General features: G+C 37.9%; 1 long non-coding RNA gene across 1 annotated transcript in view; it reads right to left on the reverse strand.

Moving 5' to 3' along the window:
• Positions 1–497: 497 nt before the first annotated feature.
• Positions 498–22,274, reverse strand: part of LOC114483977 (uncharacterized) — a 43,105-nt gene continuing 21,328 nt past the window's right edge. The window contains exons 3-4 of the long non-coding RNA XR_003676341.1: positions 6,001–6,075; positions 498–806 (exon numbers count right to left, since the gene is read on the reverse strand). This is a non-coding gene — a long non-coding RNA (uncharacterized lncRNA). The remainder of the gene's footprint in view (positions 807–6,000; positions 6,076–22,274) is intronic.

The following is a 22,274-nucleotide window of genomic DNA, read 5'->3' on the forward strand; positions in this document are numbered from 1 at the left end:
GGATTAGACAACTCAAATCCTTTCCATCTAAATAGATTCTTTTCTCTCAGGGTGAGAAGGAGCTGATATTTAGGTAGGTCTCTGTTTTTGTTCTCCAAACTCTGAGAAAGGTTGCCGTTAAAGGGCAACACAACAATTAAAAGCTGTTGGATATAAGAATGACACGCTTGGTTGGTATGCAATACTGTGCAGCTGAGATGATTATTCTCAATTAATGGGCAAACAATTGTCCCTTTCAAGTCCAGAGTGCTAATATATAATACACAATCAGAGGGCATTGTACATCGGAATATAACTCATTAGCCAGGGCCAATTCTTTACCCCTTAGAAATAAAATAGTCTGTTGTTTATGAAAGCCACAATTTGGAGTCTTTTAAATTCGCAGCTATAGACCAGGTGAAGGATTTCTATTTGGGAAGAATCCAAATGGAATTGGGAACCGAAATTCCTATTGGGAACTCATTATTAAGGCAAAATCAGTGTTAGTAGAATGGGGTGGGAGGGAGGTGGGCTTTGATCTCCTGCGCCTCCCACCAGGAACCCCACTCAAGGACTCTTGGCCAGTCTGGCTGAGGCAGCATCTGCCCCGCTGAGGGACATCCCAGAATGGACATGCCCCTATGTGACTGCCCAGGGAATGCCAAATAGATTGGGTCATTTTATTCAAACCTGGGGGACTTGGCTGCCCAGGCACATGCTCTGTGGATGAACTCACTTTTGCTTTAGTCCACATGGCTGCCGAAGTCTGCAGCTCAGACAGCAAGGGAAAGAGGTGAGGAGAAGGCAGGGCGGGAGATCAGAGAAATCTGTGGAAGAGGATTGAATTACTGTCGGATCACAGGGTGTGGGAGACTCTGGGGCAGATTGATGGGAGAGCCTACCTGGCTGGCAGGGACCTGAGAACTGTTACAGATGGCTGTGCTGAGCCAGCTGCCTTGCTTGTGCATGCAGAGCACAAGCTAAATGGGAGCAGGACATCTTAACAGTCACCAAAACACCGAGCAGTATATCAGCCCACCTAACTGGAAAACAAAGCAGGCCTTTGGACTCCAAATCCCCCAGGCCAAAGCCATATCTACAGTGTTATCCAGCGTCTTGCTTCACAGGGCATGTCTCGATCAGTCTTTCAACAAACACCTGTTAAAAGCTTCTAAATGTCAGGGCTGGCTGTGCTAGGTGCTGGGGATGTGAAGGAAATATGCACAGTACTCCCCTCTAAGGGTCTCCCCACCTAGTAAACAATTATAAAAAAGGGAAAAAATGCAGTAGGAGCTGGGGCAAAAGAGAGCACAAGTACGACAGGGACCCAGGAGACAGGCCGCAGCTTATGTTAAGTTGTTATGTAAAGCTAGAGAATGTGTATCTCCAAACATGCATGAACCACTCTGCAAATTCCACCCAACAGTTGTCTCTCATCCAATCCAGGCTCATACCTATGACCTCAGCATGGTAAAAATATCCCCCATGGCCCTTAAGGTCTAGTAATAATTTAATGTTTTGTTTTTCTCTGTTTGTTCTCTGATGTGTTTTCATATCTTGGATGTCTTTCTTTTCGAGGGTGTTATTTACTCTGGTTGGTAGGATATGATATTAAAAGGTCAAGGCTTTAATTTTGTGGAACATTTAGCTTCATTTGGAAAGAGAATTAAGCCCCCACGATCAGAGGTTTACCCCTCAATCTAAGCCAGAGGCTTAGCAAATGTGGACTGTGTCCTTGCTTACTGGGGCCAGAGCAAGAGACAAAAAGAGGTTTGCTCCATTCAAACCCATCGTCATTACCAGATATTATGGCATTGACAGGACACAGCCATTAGGTGGTTTGGCAGTGCTCACAAATAATGGTAAATATGAGCGTGTGGCGGGGGGGGCATGTGCACATGCACATGTAATGTTTTGCAATCTCCTTGAGGGTAGCGATAATGGTAATTATTATGAACAGACAAGCATAACCCCAGATACTGACAAGACACACTCCCTCATATCTCTCATGTCTGTGCTCAGCATCACCTCCTCAGAAAACCCTTCCCTGATCACCACTAGAATGTAAATTCACTGGGATTTTTGTCTATTTTGTTCACTGTCCACAAAATTAAAGACCTGAACTTTTAAAATGTCATATTCCACTGAGTACATTAAACAACATAGTCAAGAAGAAAGATGTCCTATATATGGGATGAATAAACAACAAGGTCATACTGTATAGCACAGGGAACTATATTCAATATCCTGTAACAAACCATAATGGAAAAGAACATGAAAAAGAATATATATATGTATAACTGCATCAATTTGCTGTACAGCAGAAACTACCACAGCATTGTAAATCAACTATACTTCAATAAGGTAAGTTTAAAAAAAAAAAAGAAAAGGGCTTCCCTGGTGGCGCTGTGGCTAAGAATCTGCCTGCCAATGCAGGGTACATGGGATCGAGCCCTGGTCTGGGAAGATCCCACATGCCGTGGATCGGCTAGGCCCGTGTGTCACAACTACTGAGCCTGCACGTCTGGAGCCTGTGCTCCGCAACGGGAGAGGCTGCGACAGTGAGAGGCCCGCGCACCGCAATGAAGAGTGGCCCCCGCTCGCCGCAACTGGAGAAAGCCCACGCACAGAAACGAAGATCCAACACAGCCAAAAATAAATAAATAAATAAATAAATTTTTTAAAAAAAGAAAAGAAAAGAAAGATGACCAAGATGTGAAAACAGAGAATCTACACGGAGAAGAACACAAACATTAAATTGTTGCTAGACCTGAATGGCCTGGGGATAGTTTGACCCTGTTGAGGTCATGGATATGAGACTAATGGGACAAGAGAAAACCGTTGGACGGACATAATGGAAGATGTGGCATCTGAAGAGTGGTTTATGTGGCTGAGGACAATCACGAACTCTTCAGCTTCACATCACAACTTACATGAAATGGTGCTACCTTCTGGGTGCAGCTCCTAGAACAGTGCCTGCCACATGACAGGCACTCAGTAACCTCTTATTGAATGTCAAGTGCTCTTCAATGAAGTTTTTATTTGTTTCCTGTCGTTTAATTTTGTAAAAAGGTAGTATGTTGACACAGTTCAACATTCATTTTAGTGTAAAAAGGTAACACCAGGCCTTGTTCTTACCCTATTCTCTGCCTGACTGGTTCCCACCCAGCAACCATGTCCTGTAACCATTTTTATTACTTTCCTTCCAGACTTTGTTTATGCAAATCAAATACAACTATATTTTTATTTTATTATGCAAAAGATAACATACTATATACTCTGATATTAACCTTGTTTTTCATTCAATAATATAAGTTGATGAATGGGTAATGTGGTATATTTATACAATAGAATATTATTCTACCATAAAAAAGAAGGAAATTCTGCCATTTGTGATAACATGGATGGACCTTGAAGGCATCAAGCTAAGTGAAATGAGTCAGACAGGAAAGACAAATACTGCATGATCTCATTTATAAGGGAAATCTAAAAAAAAAATCATACTCATAGAAACAGAGAAGAGTTTGGTGGTTGCTAGAGGCTGGGGGCGGGAGGGAGAAACTGGGGTGAAGGCAGTCAAAAGGTACAAACTTCTAGTTCTAAGATAAGTTCTAGAGATAGAACATATAGCATGGTGACTATAGTTAACAATACTGTATTGTACATTGGAAAGTTGCTAAGAGAGTAGATCTTAAAAGTTCCCATCACAAGAAAAAATAATTGTAACTATGTGAGGTGATGGATGTTAACTAAACCTATTGTGGTGATCATTTTGCAATACATACGTAAATCAAATCATTATGTTGTACATCTTAAACTAATACAATGTTATGTCAGTTGTTTCTCAATAAAATGGAAGGGGAAGATATAATTTGGAGATTCTTCAAGTTCAATTTGGTGTCTTCAATTTTTTATTTTTATTTTTTACAGTTCCAGTCAATTCTACTGTTTAAATGTTCCACAGTTTATTAAACCAGCCCATGTGGATGGACACTTATGTTGTTTCCAATCTTTTGCTATTGAAAAACAAAAGCACTCTAGGCTATATAATAGTATAAATTCCCAGAGGTAGGACTGCTAGGTCAAATAGTTTATGTCTTGGTAATTTTATATACATATTGCCAAATTGCCTTCCAAAGGGATTATGTAAATTTAAGTCCTCACCAGCAATGTAAAAAAAAAAAATGTCTGTCTCCCCACCACCTTGCCAACAGAGTTTTATCAAACTTAAGAGTTTTGCTAATCTAGTAAGTAAAAAATAATACCTCAGTATGGTTTGGTTTTTATTTGCATTTCTCTTGCGACACAGAGCACCTCTTTATTTCTATGAATGGATACTTCATATCTTTTTTATGTTTCTGTTAGGTTAATCGTCTCTGCATACATGGCTTATAAGAAGCACATTACATATAGAGAGATTAGCCCTTTCTCTGTGAGTTTCAAAATTGTTTTCCAGTGCTGTGTTGGTTAGTGTTTAGTAATGGTCTCTGGGGAAAATAAATCCTGGTTTATAGCATTTGCCAAGTTCCATGATGTAAATATTCCCACCACAGCCAATTTCAAGCTACCAACATGACATCACTAAATGTGGAGTTGGGGAGAAACGTGCAACACCAGGCCATTATGTAATATCTCCATGATACAGACACAACAGATGTAAATCACTCCAAGAGCATGGATGATAGCAAAATGTAGTTAAACAATTAGAGTGATGAGTCTTTGAGCATATATTACCTTTGTATCATTCTTTATTTAATTATAAGTTTATATAACTTAATTTTAAATAATGGCTGTGGTTGACAACCAGCTTGCAAAATTTCTAAAATTTAATAATCAGCTCCTGTGAGCCAGTGCAGGCCATCTCCAACACCCCACTGCCTTTTATTCTATTTGTTTTCTGCCTTTTGACTTTTTTTTTTCAAATGATGTTTCTCATCATGCAAAGGTTTCATTTTGATGTAGTTTTATTTACCAGTCATATTATTTATGAGTTCAGAATATTAAGTAACGGTTAGGAAGACCTTCCTTATTCCAAGATTATAAAAGAGTTTTACCATGTTTTCTTCTGACACTTTTATGGTTTCACTTTTACATTTAAATCTTTAATCCATTTAGAGTATATGCTAGTGTATGGTGGGAGGTGCGGCTCCTACCTGCAGTTTTTCCATCCAGTTATCTCACAAGAGGTGCTGAATAGTCCATCTTTTCCCACTGATTTGTAAAGCCATCGTTATATGATGCAGCTTTCTTGATTTTAATGAACATGGTATTTATCATTATTTGAATGATGTTTTAATTATGATTATAGTTTATAAACAGATTCCCTGTGTCTGCTCATTTGATTCTTTAACCTATAGTGGTAGGTTTGGTAGATTATAATAGCTACCATATTTTCATGCCCAGCATACTTTCCCATCCTCTGTCTCTTGAATCCTTTAGGGAACTCCCCCTTCATGCAATGTGATCCTGGAGAGACAGTCAATTATGGTACACTGGCCAAATACTGTGTTATATATGTGACCTAGGCTGGCCAATCCAAAAATCCCAAGATACGGTAATAGGCTAGGGTTTGGACATCTGACCTGAGCAAGGCAATATAATCTTCCCTGGGAATGATATTTGAAAAAGATATTCTGTTGGAATTGTTAAGCTGGGAGATAAGTTCTTTAGATCTTCTTAACTGACACATAAATTAAAACTATCTGAGAAAAAGCCAAACAAAAACAAGCAGAGCTAAGAAATGGAGAGCCAAAAAGTTTTAAAGGCACCATTTGGGTCTTTGGATCCAGCCTTGCCCAAAAGCCAATGCCCTTGGACAACAAGGAATAAAAGCCTACAAATTCCTTTTTTTATTTTTAACTTACGTTAATGTGTTCAATATGGCTTCTTATAATTTGCAGTCAAAAGAGTTCTAACCCTCTTCAATAGATATTACTGTTCCCACATTACAGAGGAAGAAACAGAGGCTGGTAGAGGTTAAATTCAATCAGTGTTAGTGTGCTTCCCACTCTTTGCTCTTACCTTCTGGGACCCGTCCTTCCAGCACTGGCAGCTCCTCACTTTGTGTACCGTATCCCAAAGATTTTCTGGTGATGACTGGGAAGAAAGGCCATATTAATGTATGGAGGCTGCTTACTATCTTCTAAAACAGTTAAGATTCTAAATTAGATCTGTTCTATTCCTCCTCATCAGCCTTTCTTTTCCTGTAGCAAGGTGAAAATCTCCCTGACCTGACTTCTCAATATGATCAAGGTTTTGGCTTTATCCTTGGTATCTTTGGCTGGAAAGGCTCATTATCCAATGATGTCACATTCAAATCAGCCTCAGAGCGTCTTTTCATATTGCGAGGAGAAATTTGATTTTCTAAAGTCCCTTTATAATTGGTAATTTCTTTATGCTATCTAGAGTAGAGTATACCTTAGAAACATTCTGAGTTAGAACCAGGTCCTCTAAAAATTCTCTTTCCTATGGAACAGCTAATACTTAGAGCTTCATAATTAGAAATGTTTTCTTTTAGCTTGAAATAGACTTCTGTTAAAATGGAAACAGCCCCTGGACAGGTTTACACTTGAGTCTTATTGGCTATGTGCACTTTAATGTGAATTCATTTAGCAGACTGGAACATATTTTCACTGAGATAGTAGGAGGCAAAGGAGGATAAGTAGGCAGAGAAGAAAAAGGAGAGGAGAGGCAGGGGATACTAATGATAGGAGAAAGAGTGAAGAAATGGAGAGGCGAAGACAATTACTAAAGGCTTTCCTCCCAAGTCACTTCTGAGATACAGCTGTGAACCACAGTCAGGGTCAGGACAAGCTGATATGACAGCTACCATTAGGAATGAATTGAATTAGATTCTCTGAGCTCTGAGGGGAGGATCTAATTCAGCACCAGAACCAGCCATATCATTATCTTCACATTTTCTTCTACTTGGTCATTTTTGGCATTGCTCAAGACCCTGCATAAGCTGGAATTAATATGCATCCAGAAATCAGACCCAACCATTTGTAGCATGTAACTGCAGCTGTCCCACACTGTCAGCAAGCACCAACTCCCAGAGCAATTTACTACCTGGACAGAAGTTCATTTCATAAGCTTATCTGTTCTCAACTGTCATCCAATAACCTAGTGGATTCCTCATCTATAAAATTTCAACTCTCCAAGCAAGTTCCTATTCCAAGCCTCCTTACAGTGGCTCAGAGTGTCTTTGCTCCACCATTTTTTAGTAACTACACACACCTTCACTTAGGTTACATGCCAAGTGCTCTGATGCTCTTTGGTGAAAGTCCAAGTGAAGGCAAAACTAGGTTAAAGAAAAGACTTCAGCAAAATGGCAGCCTAGGAAGCTCCAAGTTTTCATTCCCCAATAGAAATGTTTTTTAAAAAGGCAGAAACTGTCTGAACCAATCTTACTGGAGCTCTGGAAAACACTCAAAGTTTTGAGCCACCAAACAAATACCCAATCAAGAAAAAGCCATCTTGGGGCTTCCCTGGTGGCACAGTGGTTAAGAATCGCCTGCCAATGCAGGGGACATGGGTTCGAGCCCTGGTCTGGGAAGATCCCACATGCCGTGGAGCAACTAGGCCCGTGCGCCGCAACTACTGAGCCTGCGCTCTAGAGCCTGAGAGCTACAACTACTGAAGCCCGCAGGCCTAGAGCCCATGCTCTGCAACAAGAGAAGCCACCGCAGTGAGAAGCCCGTGCACCACGACAAAGAGTAGCCCCTGCTCGCCACAACTAGAGAAAGCCTGCGCGCAGCAACAAAGACCCAACGCAGCCAAAAATAAAATAAATGTAAAAAAAGAAAAGAAAAGAAGAAGCCATCTTCAAAATGGTAGGAAAGTTCTGTGGCATTTTTAGTTACCCTTACTCCACCCTTCCCCAGCATAGCAGTGGTTTTGGTCATGAAGTGGTGGCAACCTGGTTTCCAGTATCATCCCTCAAACTAGAAAAAGCAGAGCAGAAATTATTTGCAAATTATTGTGCACATTTAAACTGTCTGGTGGATACCTGAAGGACTGACACAAGAGCCTGTCTCTGTTATGTCTAACTCAGAAATCAGGTGGTAAAAGTGGTGGACACTACTCATAAAACTTGCAAATGACTATAGACCCACAGACTACTGGAGCAAGAAATTATAGGTGGAAACATACAATAGACCTTCTAAGGTGCAGAGGAAAATCTGGGGTAAGACTGCGAATCTAGGACATTTGAAAGCAGCCAAAAATATGGGGGGATTTAGGAAGCCATACGCACACCCAGGCAAGATGCATGCTCAGAAAATTGCTGAGAAGACCTTAAGATTTTACCTCAGACTGATTGCTAGCCTCAGAACTAGCCTAGCTAAGTATTGAAGGAATGCCCTAGTACAGAGCCAATCTGCAAACACTGGAAGAATTCCTGGCACTCAAGAAAATTTCTATCAAAACATCTGATTTTGAGCTGAATATGAGCTAAAGGAATAGAGACTTCAGTGATCACATCTGACCAGCAATAGCCTCTGCAAAAATAGTTAGGAAATCACTCAAAACAAACAGACTATTACAGCCTTCAACAACAATAGCAACAACAAAACCAGCAAACCCTGGGAAAGGGGAAGAATGTGATTTCCAGAGTCATCATATATATATTTGGCCACGCCCCTGGCATATGGGATATTAGTTCCCCATCCAGGGACTGAACCCGCACCCCTGCAGTGGAAGCATGGAGTCTTAACCACTGGACCACCAGGGAGGTCCCCAGAGTTACCATATTATAATAGTTAAACATCCAATTTTCAGCAAAAGAAGATTGCAAGGCATAGACAGAAACGGGCAAACATTCAAAGGAACAAAATCAATTCACAGAAACCATTCCTGAGGAAGCCCAGACATCAGACTTACTAGATAAAACTTAAATATGCTCAAAGACCTAAAGGAAAACATGGATAAGGAACTAATGGAAACCAGGAAAAATGATGTATAGATAAAATGAGGATATCAACAGAAATTATAAAAAGGAACCAAACAGAAATTGTGGAGCTGAAAATTACAATAATTGAAATGAAAATTTCACTGGAGGGATTCAACAGCAGATTTGAGCAAAGAGAAGAAAGAATCAGCAAGCTTGAAAATAAGACAATCAAAATCATAGATTCTGAGGTGCAGAAAGAAAAACAATGAAGAAAAGTGAACTAAGGGATCATGAAGTATACCAACATACACATTATGAGAGTCCCAGAAGAGACAAGAGGGGATTGGAGATTATGTGAAGAAATAATGGCAAAACATCTCAACTTTGATGAAATAAATAAACCTACAACTGTAAGAAGCCTGATGGACTCCAAATAGGATAAACTCCAAAGATCCAACCAAGACATATAAGCAAACTGTCCAAAGATAAAGAGAGAGTCTTAAAAGCAGCCAAGAGAAAAGTGAATCATCATCATGTGCTAGGGATTCTCAATAACAATATCAGCCAATTTTTCACAACAAATCCTGGAGACCAGAAAGACATGGGATAAAATCTTTAAAGTACTGAAAGATAAACCTGTCAACCAAGAATTCTATAGCTGGCAAAACTTTCCTTCAAAAATAAAGGAAAAATTAAGACATTCCTAGATAAACAAAAGCTGAGGAAACTGATTACCACTAGGCTTGCCCTACTAGAAATGCTAAAGGGAGTCCTTCAGGTTAAAATGAAAGGATGTTATTCAGTAAATTGAAGTTGTATGAAGAAATAAAGGTCTCTGATAAAGGGTTAAAAAGAAAAAAATGCATAAAGAATAATTATAGAGCTATGTTATTGGGCACTGTTATGGGTGGTATTATGTCCCACCCCTCACCAATTAATAGTTGAAGTCCTAACCCTCAGTACCTCAGAATGTGATCTTATTTCGACATAAGGTCATTGCAGATATAATTAGTTAAGATGAGGTCATACTGGAATGGGTGGACCCCTAATCCAATATGACTGGTGTCCTTATAAAAAGGGGAAATCTGAGAGAGGCATACGGGGAGAATGCTATATGAAGATGAAGGCAGAGATCAGGGTGATGTTTCTACAAGCCAAGGAGCAACAAAGATTGTCAGTAGACCACCTGAAGCTAAGTAAGAGGCATGGAACAGATTCTCTCTCACAGCCTCAAAAGATAGCAACTTGCTGACATGTTGATCTCGGACTTCTAGCCTCCATACCTGTGAGACAATAAATTTCTCTTATTTAAGTGACCCAATTTGTGATAATTTTTTAGAGTAGCATTAGGAAACTATTATAGGCACATAATAGATAAAGATGTAATTTGTGACATCAATAACATAAAGTGGCAGGGGAAGACAGAGCTATATAGGAGTAGAGTTCTTGTATGCAGTTGAAATTAAGCTGGTGTCAGTTCAAATTAGGTTGTTATAAATTTAGGATGTTAAATGTGATCATGATTATAGCCACAAAAATATAGCTAGAGAATATATACAAAAGGAAATGAGAAGGGAATCAAAATGTGTGACTACAAAAAAAATCAACAAAACACAGAAGAAAGCAATAAAGGAGTAAATGAGGAACAAAAAAACTAACAGACATACAAAAACCAAATAGCAAAATGATGGAAATAAGTCCTTCATTATCAGTAACTGCTTTAGATGTAAATGGATTAAACTCGTCAATCAAAAGGCAAAGACTGGCAGAACTGATTTAAAAACATGATCCAACTATATAACGTCTAAAACAGATTCACTTTATATCCAAAAACACAAATGGGCTGAAAGTGAAAAGGTGGAAGAAGATATTCCATGCAAACAATAATCCAAAGAGTGCTAGGGTGGCTATACTAGTTAGACAAAATAGACATTAAGTCAAAGACTGTTACAAGAGACAAATAAGGACTATATAAGATATTATATATCTAAAAAGGGTCAATTCATCAGGGATATAATAATTATAAGCATAGATGCACCAAACAGCAGACCCAAAGACTATATGCAGAAAACCTTGACAGAATTGAAAGGAGAAATAGTCCTTCAAAAATAGTTGGACAGTACAAACCCTACCTTCAGTAATGAATAGAACAACCAGACATAAGATTAATAAGGAATAGAGGGCTTAAACAACACCATAAACTAAATATATATGTATATATATATATACATATGTATGCAGAAAACTCTAGCAACAACAGAATACACACTTTTCTCAAGTGCACATGGAACATTCTCCAAGATAGACCATATGTTAGATGACAAAACAATTCTTAATAAATTTAAAGATTGAAGTCATGCAGAGTATCTTCCTATCAAAATAGAACGAAACTGGAAATCAAAATAGAAGGGAAATTAGAAAATTCAAAAATATGTGGAAATTAAACAACATATTCTTAAATATCCAAAGGGTTAAAGAAGAGAAAATAGAAAATACCTTGATAAAAATGAAAATGAAAACACAACATATCAAAATTTGTGGGATGTGGAAAAAGTAGTATTAAAAGGGAAATTTGCAGCCGTAAAAATTTACATTAAAAAAAGGAGAAAAAAAATTAAAATTAAAATTAAAAAATTAAAAAAGGAGAAAGATCTCAAATCAATAACCTAACTTATACCTTAAGAGAACTAGAAAAGACAAACAGGGAAGCTCAACACTAACAGACAGAAGGAAATAATAAAGATTAGAGTGGAGAAAAATAGAGAATTTTTAAAAAGAGAGAAAATCAATAAAACTAAAAGTTGATGCATTGAAAAAAATCAGTAAAATTGACAACTCTTTAGCTAGATTGGATAAGAAAAAAAAGAGAAAACTCAAATTACTAAATAAGGTTGGGGGGAAAGGACATTACTATTGACTTTACAGAGATAAAAAGGATTATAAGAGAATACTATGAATAATTGTATGCCAACACACTGGATAATCTAGATAAAGTGGACAAATTCCTAGAAACATACAACCTACCAAAACTGACTCACGAAGAAAGAGAAAATCTGAATAGATCTATAATTAGTAAGAAGATTGAAACAGTAATCAAAATCTCTCAACAAAGAGGCCTTCCCTGGTGGCACAGTTGTTAAGAATCCACCTGCCAATTCAGGGGACGCGGGTTCGAACCCTGATCTGGGAAGATCCCACATGCCGTGGAGCAACTAAGTCCATGCACCACAACTACTGAGCCTGTGCTCTAAGGCCCATGAGCCACAAATACTGAGCCTGTGTGCCACAACTACTGAAGCCCATGCACCTAGAGCCCGTGCTCCGCAACAAGAGAAGCCACTGCAATGAGAAGCCTGTGCACCACAACGAAGAGTAGCCCCCACTTGCTGCAACTAGAGAAAGCCCGCACACAGCAACGAAGACCCAATGAAGACCCAATGAAGACCCAATGCAGCCAAAAATAAAAATAAATAAATAAATAAATTTATTTTTTAAAAAAAATCTCTCAACAAAGAAAAGCCCAAGAACAGATAGCTCACTGGTGAATTCTACCAAACACTTAAGAAAAATTAACACAAATCCTTCTTAAATTCTTCATAAAAATTGAAGCGGAGGGAATACTTCCTAACTCATTCTATGAGGCTATCATTACCCTGATATCAAAGCCAAAAAAAGATACTAAAGAAAACTACAGACCCACATCCCTTAAGAAAATTGATGCAAAAATCCTCAACAAACTAGCAAAACAAATTCAGCAGCATTTGAAAAGGGTTATATACCATGACCAAGTGAGTTTTATTCCCAGAATGCAAGAATAGTTCATCACATGAAAATCAACAAATGTAGAACATGATATCAATAGAATTAACAGAATGAAAGGGAAAAAACACAACTAATGCAAAAAAGAAAAAGGCAGTTGACAAAATTCAACACCCTTTCATGATAAATAAAATCAATGAAGTAGGAATAGAAAGAAATTTACTCAACATGATAAAGCCTATATATATATATATATATATATATATATATATATAAATCCACAGCTAACATCATACTCAAAGCTGAAAGACTGAAAGCTTTTCCTTTAAGATCAGGAACAACACAAGGATGCTCACTTTTGCTACTTCTATTCAAAATAGTGTTGGAAGTTCTAGCTAGAGCAACTAGGTGAAGGAAGGAAGGAAGGGAGGGAGAGAGGGAGGGAGCAAGGAAGGAGGGAGGGAGGGAGGGAAAGAAGGAAGGAAGGAAGGAAGGAAGAGAGAGAGAGAAAGAAAGAAATAAAGGAGGGGAGGAATAAAAAAAGAAGAAGGGAAGGAATAAAAGAAAAGGGAAGAATAACGGTGAGAGGCCCGCGTACTGCAAAAAAAAAAAGAAAAAAGAAAAGGGAAGGGAGGAAAGAAGGGAGGGAAGAAAAGGTATCCAAATTGGAAAAAGAAAAGTAAAGTTATCTGTGTTCGAAGACAACATGATATTATATGTAGAAAACCTACAGAGTCCACACATCACAAAAAAACTGTTAGAACTGGTTAAAAATTCAGAAAACTTGCAGGATACAAAATCAACACTCAAAAATAGTGCATTTCTATATAATAGCAACAATTAATCTGAAAAGAATTTTTTTTAATTTCATATACAATAGTATCAAAAAGAATAAAATACTTAGGAATAAACTTAACCAGAGTCTAAAGAACTGTGTACTTACAAAAATAAAATGTTGCTGAAAGAAATTAAAAACAGAAATAAACAGAAAGACATCCAATGTTCATGGATCAGAAAACTCAACACTGTTAAGACATCAACACTACCAAAAGCAATCTATAGATTCAATGATATTCCTATTAAAATTACGACTTTTTTTGCATAAATAGAAAATTCATTCTTAAAATACATATAGAATCTCAATGGACCCCAAATAGTCAAAACAATCTTAAAAGAAAAACAAAGTTGGAGGTTTCACACACTTCTTGATTTCAAAACTTATTACAAAGACACAGTAATCAAAACAGTGTGGTACTAGCATAAAGACATGTAGACCAATGGAATAGAATAGACACCCCAGAAATAAACCTTCACATGGTCAAATGATTTAAAACAGGGGTGCCAAGACTATTTAATGGGGGAAGGATGATCTTTTCAACAAATGGTGCTGGGAAAAATGGATATCCATGTGGAAAAGAATGAAGTTGGATCCATATCTCACATCATATGTAAAAATTTATTCAAAATGGGTCAAAAACCTAAATATAAGAGCTGAAACTATAAAACTGTTAGAAGAAAACATACAAAAACTTCATGAATTGTATTTGGCAATGATTTCTTAGCTATGACACCTGTTTTTGTTGGTCACAACAAAAGAAAAAGTAGATACATTGGACTTCATTAAAATTTAAAACTTTTGTGAATCAAAGGACACTAATGAGCGAGTGAAAGGGTAGTTCACAAAAAGGGAGAAAATATTTGTCAATCATATATCATATACTCAGAATACATAAAGAATTCCTGCAATTGAATCACACACACACAGAAAAACAATTTTAAAATAGGTGAAATACTTGAAAAGACATCTATCAAAGAAGATATACGATTGGCCAACAAGCACATGAAAAGATGTTTAACATCACTAGCCATCTGAGAAATGCAAATAAAAACCATAAGGAGATACTACAGTTGACCCTTGAACAGCATGGGTTTGAACTGCACAGGTCTTGAATTGTGGATATTTATCAGTAAATACATGCTACAGTACTGCACAGTCAAGGTTGTTTGAATCCTTAGATGTTAAACAGCAGATTTGGAGGACCAAGCATAAAGTTATAAGCAGATTTTCACTGAGAATTTTCAAGGGTCAACTGAAATTAATATTCAAAAGGATGGATAATACCCAACAAGAAAAAAAAAACAGAAAGAAAATTACAAGTGTTTGTGAGGATGTGGAAAAATTGGAACCCTTGTTTATTGCTGGTGGAAATGTAAAATGGTGCAGCCACTGTGGAAAACGGTATGATGGTTCCTCAAAAAGGTAAACAGAACTACCATATGATCCAGCAATTCCACTTCTAGGTACGTATCCAAAAGAACTGAAACCAAGGACTCAAACAGATACTTGTACACCAATGTTCATAGCAACATTATTCACAATAGCTGAAAGGTGGAGACAATCCAAGTGTCCATCAACAGATGAATGGATAACAAAATGTAGCAGATACATACAATGAATATTTTTGAGCCTTGAAAATGAATGAATTTCTGGTACATGCTATAACATAGATGAACGTTGAAAACACAATGCTAAGTGAAATAATACAGATACAAAAGGACAGATACCATATAATTCCACTTACATGAGCTACCAAGAATAGGCAAATTCACAGAAACAGAAAGCAGATTAGAGGTGACCAAGAGCTGTGGGGAAGGTAGAATGAGGCATTATTGTTTAATGTGTACAGAGTTTCTGTTTGGGATAATGAAGGAGTTCTGGAAAGGGTTAGTGGTAATGGTTGCACAACAATTTAAATGTACTTAGTGTCACTGAATTTTATACTTTAAAATGGTTAAAATGGTAAATTTCATGTTATATATATTTTACAATAAATTTTTTTAAACTACATTGAAGATAAAATGTGTTTGTTTTCATAGCCCTCTCAAACCACCCATTAAGTGTCATTTGATCTTTTCCCCTTATTCAACCAAAAGTATTGATTGCTAACCAGATGTCAGCTCTCCAATAGGTTCTCAGCTTTCAAAGATTCACAGAATAGTCTCCGTCATAAAGGGCTTTTAATCTGCTTGGAAAGGCATGAAAGTAAATCTAACAGACAAAACCAGGTGATAAGTACCATGATATTGGTAAGTGTAGGGAATTTAGGAAGCACATAGGTATAAGCATTCAGCTCAGGTAGGAAATATCTGGAAACACTTTCCGAAGATGTTAGTGACTGAGCTGAGTCTCAACATATAGGAGTGGCTAACTCCTGGCTAGGAGAAAGGGGATAAGTTTCTCAAGCAAGAGGAGCAATATGTAAAAAGACACAAACAGTAAAGAGAATATGAGCATATTGGGAAAATGGGATAATATATGATATGAAATTGCCAGGGGTGGGGTGGAGAGAGGAGGATGAATATTGAAGAGTTGGACAGGGTTCAGAAAGTGCATACCGTATATAATATGGGAGCCTGTACTTTACCCTAAGGGCAATGAGTAGCCATTGTATAAGGTTTCAGAAAGAGGAATCATGTGATCATCTATGTCTCTAAAAGAGACCTTCCTGGCTACACCGAGACAATGGACAGATAAGGGGCTCAACTCCAGCCATACAAGTGAGAACTGATGAAGGGCCTGAATAAGGCACTGGCAACGCCCATGGAAACTGGTAGCCAGAGCTGAGAAATGTTCATGATAACAACTCAGAAGACTAGTTATTGGTTGGATGTGAGTGATGGGAAGACTTGGGTTTCTAGCTTGGGAAATTTGGTGAGAGGTAGTACGGTTCACTGAAACGAGAAACTCAGAAGAAACAGGTCTGGGGCAAGAGGGATCATTTCTGTTTGGAAATGTTGCACCTGTGGGGTAGAAACAGATGGCTATTTAAATGTGGAGTTCAGGACAAATGCTTGATGTACAGATGTAAATTGGAGAGCCCACTGAATAGAAAGGAGAATTTGCCTTAAAGGAACCGATGTCTAAACGTACAATCACATTATAGGAGGAACTATACTCCTTCCATCCACCACAGGGTAATTCAAGGAAAGGAGCAGTTCCTCTGTGTGACATCAAAATCAAACTATATGGGCAGTCATCCACTCAACCTTGTATGTAATAAGGCTTATGAGAATAAACTGATTATCAATAAACCTGGGAGCTTTCCAAACTGGTTTCTATTTTGAAGCAAAGAGGACTTCTAACATATATCTTGTGCATGGCAAATCAAATCTTAAATCCATATTTGAGATCAATCCTTTGGGAATCTTGTCAACAACCAGAAAAGGGTAGCTATCAAACAAAAACAAAACAAAACAAAAATAAAACAAGTGTTAGTATGCTCTATTCTTTTTTTTAATGGGCATTCAGCCATTTTTTCCCATAACTGTTCTTCTTTCCTTCCATTGCTGACAGAAATTTTTCTTCCTAGCAGGTAGATTCTGTCTGCAGAATTCCTAAAAAAACTGGATCACATCATATATGGGAGAGGAAGACCAGGCTTTAGAGGAAGAAAATCCTGAGTGTGAATTCCATTCCACCATTTACAACATCACGGACAAATTTTTTTTTTTTTTTTTTTTTTTTTTGCACTACGTGGGCCGCTCACTGTTGTGGCCTCTCTCACTGCGGAGCACAGGCTCCGGATGCGCAGGCTCAGAGGCCATGGCTCATGGGCCTAGCCGCTCCACGGCATGTGGGATCTTCCCGGACCAGGGCACGAACCCGTGTCCCCTGCATCGGCAGGTGGACTCTCAACCACTGCGCCACCAGGGAAGCCCTCGGACAAATTTATTTATTCACCCATTCATTCATGCAACAGACAAGTATAGAGCACATTCTATATGATAGGTCCTGTCCTAAATACATATATATAATACTGAGCTGAAAGTTCTTGTTCATAGACCAATGAGGTAGCAGAAATACAATCACAGAATTACAGAATAAGGTAATTTCTAGAAAATTGGGGAACACGGTACACCTAACTCTGCTTTTTAGGAAAGCTTTACTGAGACTTGAAGGAGGAGAAGGTGGTCCTCCTTCCTCTCCACTTAGACTCAAGAAATACTACTCTTTGGGGTACATACTGCTTTTGCATACTATTGCTGTCTCACACTCTGCTTCGGAAACTCCCACTCATTATTTGGGGACTTTGACATTGTGCTCATAAGCTCCTCTAAATCTGTAGCACCCTGTATTACTCAGGGGCTCTCCAGAGAAACAAAACAAATAGGATATAGGCCAGCAGGCAGGAAATTCACGCAGGTTTCTATGCTGCAGTTTGGAGGAAGAGTTGCTTCTTCTGTAAGAAGCCTCAGTCTTTGGCCTTAAGGACTTCAATTTATTTGATGGGGCACACCCACATTATGAGGGGTAATTTGCTTTAAACAAAGTTGGTATACATACATATATAGATATATAGATATAGATATAAAGAAAGACGAGAGAGAGAGAGAGAGAGAGAGAGAGAGAGAGAGAGAGAGAGAATGTTAATCACACCTAAAAATATATCTTTGTAGCAACATCTAGGCTGGTGTTTGACCAAACAACTGGGCACAATAGCCTAGCCAAGTTGACACAGAAAATTAATTGTTGCACATCCCTTGAGATTTCTTTTTTTAATTGAAATATAGTTGATTTATTTGGGTTGGCCACAAAGTTCGTTCGGTAAACGAACTTTTCGGCCAACCCAATACAATGTTGTGTTAGTTTCGGGCGTACAGCAAAGTGATTTAGTTATACATATACACGTATATATTCTTTTTCAGATTCTTTTCCCTTATAGATTATTACAAAATATTGAGTGTAGTTCCCTGTGCTATACAGTAGGTCCTTGTTGTTTATCTATTATATATATATATTACTGTGTATATGGTAATTACAAACTCCTAATTTATAGCCCCCTTCCCCTTCGGTAACCATAAGTTTATTTTCTGTGCCTGTGGGTCTATTTCTGTTTCGTATATAAGTTTATTTGTATCATTTTTATTTTAGATTCCACATATAAGCAATATCATGTGGTATTTGTCTTTCTATGTCTGACTTACTTCACTTAGTATGATAATCACTAGGTCCATCTATGTTGCCGCAAATGGCATTATTTCATTCTTTTTATGGCTGAGTAATATTCCAGTGTGTATATATATATATATATACACATATATATGTGAGTGTATATATATATATATATATATATATATATATATATACTGCATCTTCTTTATCTATTCATCTGTCAATGGACATTTAGGCTGCTTCCATGTCTTGGCTATTGTAAATAGTGCTGCAGTGAACATTGGGGTGCATGTCTTTTCAGTTATGGTTTTCCCTGGATATATATGCCCAGGAGTGGGATTGCTCTATTTTTTAGTTTTTTAAGGAACCTCCATACTGTTCTCCATAGTGGCTGTACCAGCTTACATTCTCACAAACAGTGTAGGAGGGTTCCTTTTTCTCCACACCCTCTCCAGCATTTATTTGTAGACTTTTTGATGATGGCCATTCTGACCAGTGTGAGGTGATAACTCATCGTAGTTTTGATTTGCCTTTCTCTAATAACTAGCAAGGTTCAGCATCTTTTCATGTGCCTTTGGCCACCTGTATGTCTTATTTGGAGATGTCTATTTAGATCTTCTATTTTTTGACTGGGTTGCTTGGTTTTTTGATATTGAGCTGTATGAACTATTTGTATATTTTGGAGATTAATCTCTTCTTGGTCGCATCATTTGCAAATATTTTTTCCCATTCTGTAGGTTGTCTTTTTTTTTTTTTTTTTGCAAAAGATTTTCAGTTTATTATCGCTAGGTAAATATCACACTAAAAAACAAGCTCCACTTCTTCCCCCACCGACCCCCGTAGGTTGTCTTTTTGTTTTGTTTATGGTTTCCTTTGCTGTGCAAAAGCTTTTAAGTTTAATTAGGTCCCATTGATTTATTTTTGTTTTTATTTCCACTACTCTAGGAGATGGATCCAAAAAGATATTGCTGTGATTTATGTCAAAGAGTGTTCTGCCTATGTTTCCCTCTAGGAGTTTTATGGTATCCAGCCTTACATTTAGGTCTTTAATCCATTTTGAGTTTGTTTCTGTGTATGGGGTTAGAAAATGTTCTAATTTCATTCTTTTACATGTATTTGTCCACTTTTCCCAGTACCACTTATTGAAGAGCCTGTCTTTTCTCCATTGTATATTCTTGCCTCCTTTGTCGTAAATTAACTGACCATAGAGATTTCAAACTATCTAGACATATCAGGCAGGAGCCCAGCAGGAAACAGAATTCAGTGAGATGGGTTTTGTGAAAGAACTATATTTAGAAATACTGTCAGGTTTAAGGGAACAAACAAGAGATGCCAAGGTACCTGTCAAGAACTGTTAGGGATTTGAGATTTTACTCTATTTGAAAGCTAATGAGATAGCCTGGTACAGCTTCATGGGCAGTGATTGAAGACATGACACTCCTGGGTCAAAGATGAAGGATAGTTGACTACACATAGCAATAACAGTAGCCAGAGCATCAGCATTTTTGTTTTGGTTATCTAAACCTCAACTCCCCCAGAGTGACACGAAGGGGGCCAGATAACAACTGCACATGCGATGGGTTGAATTACAGGCCAGGAAACCCTGAGTTTAGGAAACGCAATCTTTTATAATGGGCAGTAGGCATGTCTGCCCTTTGCTTCAGAGGGAGACGTTATCTTCATTACACTGGACAGTGAGTATGACTGCCTTTTGCTCCGGAGAGAGACACTATCTTCACTTTCCAAGGCTATTCAGTATACAAACATCCTTGAAAAGATCATCAGCAACAAAGGGCATTTAGTACCTTACTCACAAGATGTACAAAAACATGAGAGACCCGTGGAGAATTATCTCCTGATATTACCTAGAAATCAATGGTGGTAAAAATCTGTTATTCATAGGGTCAAAATGCAAGAAGAAGAAAGAGAGTTATCTGAGCCCAGTGAGAGATGTATCCATGGAAAAGGGGCCATTAGTGGGAACTCTAGTCATGGAGAGACACATATGCTACTAGAGAAGCAATGCTGAAGCAGGGAGAGAATGGGAAGGAACTCTGTTCTCTCTTTCACTCACATTGATTTTTGGCCAGTGACTCCAATTTGTCAAACTCCACATGAAGCCAGCTAGCAAGGACACCTTCATGACACAGTTCATAGGGGTCAGTCTTACATATCCAAAGCAGCACTGAGAGAAGATTGGAGAATCTATTTGGGATGCAGTGGAGAAAAATAATCAGTATAATATATGGTCCCTCCCATATCTTAGTTTCAAAACTTCTTGACTTTCTGGGATCAAATGATCTTCACGCTGCTCACTCTAGTCAACCACCCTTGAGGCTACATAAAACTTATCAGCACACAGGACTCCTCCACCTATGAAACATTACGCCTAAATATACAGATCCATGACCACACTTGCTAAACCTCCAGTTTTTTCACTCTCTTTTCCCCCAGTAAACCTGCTTCGCTTACTTGAGCACCACTGCTTCTTGCATTCCATTTATCTCTTCCGATTCCAATTTCCTTCTTACTGAGTTACTACATTTAATGATGCTTTCAGAAAGAGTCACTGAGGGATACATTCTCAGTCTTTTGACTGGCTGAACATGTTTTTATCCTATCTTCAATATTCTGTTAGTTTAGCTGGCTATAGAATTCTGGTGTACCGGTTATTTCCTCTCAGAACTTTAAAGATATTATTCCAGTGTTTTCTAGCTTCTAGTCTCAATGAAGAGATACCAGTTTAACACTTTTTTCCTCCGTAGGTGACCTTTGTCTTTGTCTCTAGTGTCCTGTGTTTACATAAGGATTGCTATTGATTTATTTTGCTCATGAGTCAGCTTTCTTCAATTTGAACAATCAAGTCTTCTAATTCTTGGAAAATTCTCAGCCCATATCTTTTTGATATTGCCTTTCCCCCATTCTTTTTTTTTTTAATTTTTAAATTTAATTTTATTTATTTTTTTATACAGCAGGTTCTTATTAGTCATCAATTTTATACACATCAGTGTATACATGTCAATCCCAATCGCCCAATTCATCACACCCCAACCCCACCCTCCCGCCGCTTTCCCCCTTTGGTGTCCATACGTTTGTTCTCTACATCTGTGTCTCAATTTCTGCCCTGCAAACTGGTTCATCTGTACCATTTTTCTAAGTCCCACACATATGCGTTAACATACGATATTTGTTTTTCTCTTTCTGACTTCACTCTGTATGACAGTCTTTAGATCCATCCACGTCTCCACAAATGAACCAAATTCGTTCCTTTTTATGGCTGAGTAATATTCCATTGTATATATGTATCACACTCCATACTGTTCTCCATAGTGGCTGTATCAATTTACATTCCCACCAACAGTGCAAGAGGGTTCCCTTTTCTCCACACCCTCTCCAGCATTTGTTGTTTGTAGATTTTCTGATGATGCCATTCTAACTGGTGCGAGGTGGTACCTCATTGTAGTTTTGATTTGCATTTCCCTAATAATTAGAGATGTTGAGCAGCTTTTCATGTGCTTCTTGGCCATCTGTATGTCTTCTTTGGAGAAATGTTTATTTAGGTCCTTGGCCCATTTTTGGATTGGGTTGTTTGTTTTTTTAATATTGACCTGCATGAGCTGTTTATATATTTTGGAGATTAATCCTTTGTCTGTTGATTCATTTGCAAATATTTTCTCCCATTCTGAGGGTTGT

The sequence above is a fragment of the Physeter macrocephalus genome, chromosome 16 (assembly GCF_002837175.3).
Source record: "Physeter macrocephalus isolate SW-GA chromosome 16, ASM283717v5, whole genome shotgun sequence".
Lineage (NCBI taxonomy): Eukaryota > Metazoa > Chordata > Mammalia > Artiodactyla > Physeteridae > Physeter > Physeter macrocephalus.